Consider the following 6022-nt stretch of genomic DNA (forward strand, 5'->3'; position numbering starts at 1 on the left):
AATATCCAGTAGTGGGATTGCTGGATCATATTATAGTTCTATTTTTAGTTTTTCTGATAAATCTCCATACTGTTTTTTCATAGTGGCTGTACTAGTTCTTATTCCTATCAACAGTGCATAAGAATTCCCTTTTCTCCATATCCTCACTAACATCTGTTATTTTTTGTCTTTTTAATAATAGCCTATTTAACTGGGGTAAGATGATATCTCATTGTGATTTTAATTTGCATTTCCCTGATGATTAGGAATATTGAGTATTTTTTCATATACCTGTTGACCATTTCTATGTCTTATTTTGAAAACTGTCTATTCATGTCTTTTGCCCACTTTTTAATGGGATTGTTTGGTTTCTTATTGTCGAGTTGTTTGACATGACAACTTGTGTATTCTGGATATTAGTCTCTGATTGAATGAATAGTTTGCAAATATTTTCTCCCATTCAACAGATTTTATCTTTATTGATTGTTTCCTTTGCTGGTCAGAAGCTTTTTAGTTTAATCAAGTTCCACTTGTCTGTTTTTGTTTTTGATACTTGTGCTTTTGGGGTCTTAGGCATAAAATATTTCCCTAGACCAATGTTCTGAAGTGATTCCCCTATATTTTCTGCTAGTAGTTTTATAGTTTTGGGTCTTACACTTAAGTCTTTAACATATTTTGAGTTGATTTTTGTGTATGGTGAGAAATAGGGGAGCATTCTTCTGCATATGGATATCCAGTTTTCCCAGCACGATTCACTTTTTTAAAAAGACATATTTATTCAGCATCGTGTTCGGACAGACTATTACATTTAGCAATCAACAACATGAGTGGAAAAAGTCTACATTAAACCCCTTTTGTTGTGGTGCTTTCCACTTTCCACAGAACAGAAACATTAAACTGTTATACAATTAGTCACAACTACAGTCCTCAAGTTTTTTTTAATACAGATGAGTATTGTCTAAAACATGTCCTGTGTGTGTGTGTGTGTGTGTGTGGTAGCTAGGCCCTGCCACCACTGTGCTTGGTGGAGTTCACAAATCTCTTGTAACCTGTAGCTTCCTTGTCACTTCTCTAGCTTTCCTCTACTGATAAGCTTTGTTTCCTGGCAGTAACTAATATCTTCTTCTAGTGCCATAGCTATTGCTGCTACTGGAACCACCATAGCCACCTTGGTTTTATGGTTTGGCAAAGTATTGGCCTCCACCACCATAGGAACTTCTGCCTCCAAAGTTTCCTCCCTTCATGGATTCAAAATTTGAAGACTGATGGTTGTAATTGCAAAATCATTGTAGCTTCTGCCACCTCCAAAATTGCTTCCACTACTACCACTAACGCTGCCTCTGCCTCCTGCATTGTTATAGCTGTCATAGGTGCCAGTCCTGCCATAGCCACTGCCCTGCTTTCCATAACCTTGTTCACCAGTTCTGTAGCCTGTGCTTCCTCCTCCAGAGTAACCAGGGCTTCTTCCTCCATAAGCACCAACATTACAAAATTCATTATAACTATGCCACCAGAGTAACACTGCCATCATATCCACCACCACCACAGCTGCCAGTAAGCCAACACAACCATTGAAGTTTCCTCCATAACCAAAATTGTCATTTCCACCAAAAGCACCTTCACAGCTACCACCAAAGTTTCCAAAACCACTGTGACCTCTTTGGCTCCATGAAGCCATCTCTTGCTTTAAAAGGGCTTTCCTTACTTCCCCATTATATCCATTCACAGTGTGGTGTTTCTGAATGACAGTCTTATCCACAGAGTCATGGTTGTCAAAGGTTACAAAAGCAAAGCACTTTTTCTTGCCACTGCCTCAGACAGCCATGATTTCAATCATTTAAATTTTCCCATACTGTTCAAAATAATCTCTTAGGTGATGCTTTCCAATGACTCCTTTAATAACACCAACAAATATCTTTCTCACAGTGAAGTGGGCACCTGGTCTTCGGGAATCTTCGCTTGAGACAACTCCCTTTGTTTCCACAACTCTTCCATCTACCTTGTGTGGCCTTTGATTCGTAGCTGCATCCACCTCCTCTAAATTGGTATAGGTGACAAACTCAAAGCTCCTGGAGCGCTAGGTGTTTGGATCTCTTGCTACCACACATTCTGTGAGTGTTTCCCATTGCTCACAATGACTCCTCAGACTCATGCTGGTTGTTTCACCAAGCCTTTGATGAAGACCTTCCACAGCTGTTTGGTTTCTTTAGGAGACCCTGACTTAGAGTGGTAGATGGCAGATGGCAGAATTAGACAGATGGCAGTGGAAAGATACTTTCGTGACACTTTTTCCACAGGCAGAAAAGAGTAAGCTAACAAACATATATCTCATTTATTATTTGTTTGTTTTTATAAATTTAAGAAATACAAGTGCAATATTGTTACATGGATTTATTGTGAAGTGGTGAAGTCTGGGCTTCAGCGTATCCATCACCCAAATAATGTACATTATACCTGTTAAGTCATTTCTCATCATCTACCCTCTCACACTCTTCCACCCTTCCCAGGTTCCGTTGTCTATCAGTCCATGTATATACATTATTTAGCTTCCATGTATAAGTGAGAACATGCAGTATTTGTCTTTCTGTGTCTAACTTGTTTCACTTAAGATGGTGGCCTCCAATTCTATCCATGTTGCTGCCAAAGACATGATTTTTTTTTCATGGCTGTGTAGTATTCCATTGTGTATATACACGACATTTTCTTTATGCATTCGTCCATTGATGGACACTTAAGTGAGTCTACATCTATGCTATAGTGATTGTAATTTTGTCCTGTGATAAACATGCAAGTGTAGGTATCTTTTTGATATAACGATTTATTTTCTTTTGGGTAGATACCCAGTAGTGGAATTGCTGGATCAAATGGCACTTCTATTTTTAGTTCTTTGATAAATTTCCATACAGTTTTCCAAAGAGGCTGTACTAATTTACTTTCCCAGCAACAGCGACTGGCATTCACTTTTCTCTATATCCTTGTCATCTGTTATTTTTTGTCTTTTTAATAATAGCCATTCTGACTGGTACAAGATGTTAGCTCATCATGGTTTTAATTTGCATTTCTCTGATGATTAGTGATGTTGAGCATTTTGTATATGCTTCTTGGCCATTTGTATGTCTTGTTTTGAAAAATATCTATTAATACCCTTTGCCCACTATTTAATGAGATTATTTGGAGTTTTTCTTGTTATTGATGAGTTGAGTTCCTTATAAATTCTGAGTATCAGTCTCCTGTTGCATGCATAGTTTCCAAATGCTCCCTCTTTTTCTCAAGGTTGTCTGATCATTTTGTTGATTATTTTTTCTCTGCAGAAGCTTTTTAGTTCAGTTAAGTTCCATTTGTCTATTTTTTGTTTTCGTTGCTTATGCTTTTTAAGTCTTACTCATAAAATCTTTCCTAAACCAATGTCCTGAAGTGTTTCCCCAATATTATCTGTTAGTAGTTTTATAGTTGCAGGTCTTATATTTTAAGTGTTTAATTCATTTTGAGTTGCTTTTCATGTACGGTGAGAGATAGGGGTCCAGTTTCATTATTTGCGTATATATATCCAATTTTCCCAGCACCATTTATTGAAGAAGATGTTTTTTCTCCAGTGTCTGTTCTTGGCATCTTTGTTGAAAATCAGTTGGCTGTAAATATGTAAATTCATTTCTAGATTTCCTATTATGTTTATTGGTCTATGGGTCACCAATACCATGTTATTTTTGTTACTATAGCCTTATAATGATGCCTCCAGATTTGTTCTTTTTGCTGAGGATTGCTTTGGTTATTTGGGTTCTTCTTTTGTTCCATATGAATTTTAGGATTGTTTTTTCTATTTCTAAAAATAACATTGGTATTTTCATAAGAATTGCATGGAACCTGTAGATTGCTTTGGGTGGCATGGCCATTTTAATGATACTGATTCTTCTAGTCCATGAGCACGTGATGTCTTTCCATTTGTTTGCGTCCTCTTTAATTTATTTCATCATAGTTCACTAGTTTCCATTGTAGAGGTCTTTCACTTCCTTAAATTTATTCCCAAATATTTCATTATTTTATAGCTATTATAAATGGGATCACTTTTTTATTTCTTTTTCAGCTGGCTCAATATTGGTGTATATTAATGCTACTAATTTTTGTATATCGATTTTGTATCCTGCAGTATTACCAAATTTATTCATCAAATCTAAGAGTTTTTTGGTGGAGGCTTTAGGCTTTTCCAGATATAAGATCATGTCATCTGAAAAGAAGAGCAATTTGACTTCCTCTTTTCCAGGTTGGATGCCTTTCATTTCTTTCTCTTGCCTGATTGCTCTGTCTAGGACTTCCAGTACTATGTTCAGTAGGAGTGGTGAAAGTGGGCATCCTTGTCTTGTTCCAGATCTAAAGGCCTTCAATTTTCCATTTACTATGGTGTTGCCTGTCATATTTGGCTTTTATTATTTTGAGGTATGTTCCTTCTATCCCAATTTGAGGAGGGTTTTTTTTTTAATCATAAAGGGATGTTAAATTGTATCAAATGCTTTTTCTGCTTTTATTGAGATGATCATATAGTTTTTGTCCTTCATTCTGTTGTTGTGTGTATGTTGAACCGTATTTGTATCCATGAGATAAATCCCACTTGATCATGATATCCTGCTGGAGTTTGGGTGGGTCGTATTCGTTGAGGAGTTTTGCATTTAAATTCATCAGGGATATTGGTCTGTAGTTTTCTTTTTTATTGCAAACTTGTCTGGTTTTGATATCAGGGCAATGCCAGCCTCATAGAATAAGCTATGGAGATGTCCATCCTCTTCAATTTTTGGAATTGTTTGAGGTGTTAGTTCTTCATTGTAATTATAGCAAAATTTGGCAGTGAAGATATCCAGTCCTGTACTTTCCTTTGTGGGGAGACTTTTGATACTGAATCAATCTCATTACTTGTAATTGGTCTGTTCAGGTTCTCTCTTTATGATTCAGTCTTGATTGGTCATATGTGTCCACGAATTCATCTATTTTCTCACAGTTACCTAGTTTGTTAGTGTATGGTTGTTCACAGCAATCTCTGATTATCTTATGCATTTCTGTGATAGCAGTCATAATGTCTCCTTTTTTATTTCTGATCTATTTGTGTCTTTTTTTCTTAGTCTAGCTAGTGGTTTGTTGATTTTGTTTATCCTTTGAAAAAACAAACTTTTCAGTGTGTCCATCCTTTGTATGGCTTTGTAGTCTTTATTTAATTTAGTTCTGCTCTGATCTTTATTATTTCTTTCCTTCTTCTAAATGTGTTCTTGCTCTTCTAGTTTCTTAAGGTGAATTGTTAGAACTTACTGGGGATCTTCCTACTTTTTTTGATGTCAGATTTATTGTTATAAAATTCCTTCTTATCACTGCTTTGGTTATATCCCATAGGTTTTGGCATGTTGTGCTTTGATTTTTATTTGTTTCAATTTTTTTTGAACTTCTTCCTTAATTTCTTCCTTGACCCAGTGGTCATTTAGGAGCGTGTTTTAAAATTTCCATATAATTGTACAGTTTCCAAAGTTCCTCTTCTTACTGATTTCTAGTTTTATTCCATTGTGGTCTGAGAAGATACTTGATATGTTTACAATTTTTAAAAATATGTTGAGACTTGTTTTGTGTCCTAATATATGGCTTATCCTGGAGAATATTCCATGTGCTGATGAGAAGAATGTGTATTCTGTAGCTGTTGGATGAAGTGTTGTCTGTCTGTTTGGTCCATCTGGTCTAATGTGCAGCTTAAACTCAATGTTTCTTTGTTAACTTTCTGTCTAGATGATCTGTGTAATACTGAGAATGGGATGTTGAAGTCCTCAGCTATTATTGTGTTGGAGTTTATCTCTCCCTTTAGATTCAATATTTGCTATCTGTCTGGGTATTCTGGTACTGGGTGCGTATATGTTTAGTATAGTTATATCCTCTTGCTGAGTTGATCTCCTCATCATTATATAATGACCTTCTTTGTCTCTTTTTACTGTTTTTCACTTTAAAGTCTGTTTTGTCTGACATAAATATAGCTATTCCTGCTTATTTTTGGTTTCTGTTTGCACGGGATATCTTT

The 6022-nt window shown here is 35.9% G+C and overlaps 1 pseudogene; it reads right to left on the bottom strand.

The window, feature by feature from the left end:
- Positions 1-730: 730 nt before the first annotated feature.
- On the bottom strand, positions 731-2589 carry LOC103882290 (annotated as a pseudogene).
- Between the last annotated feature and the right edge of the window lie 3433 nt (positions 2590-6022).

The sequence above is a fragment of the Papio anubis genome, chromosome 2 (genome assembly GCF_008728515.1).
Source record: "Papio anubis isolate 15944 chromosome 2, Panubis1.0, whole genome shotgun sequence".
Lineage (NCBI taxonomy): Eukaryota > Metazoa > Chordata > Mammalia > Primates > Cercopithecidae > Papio > Papio anubis.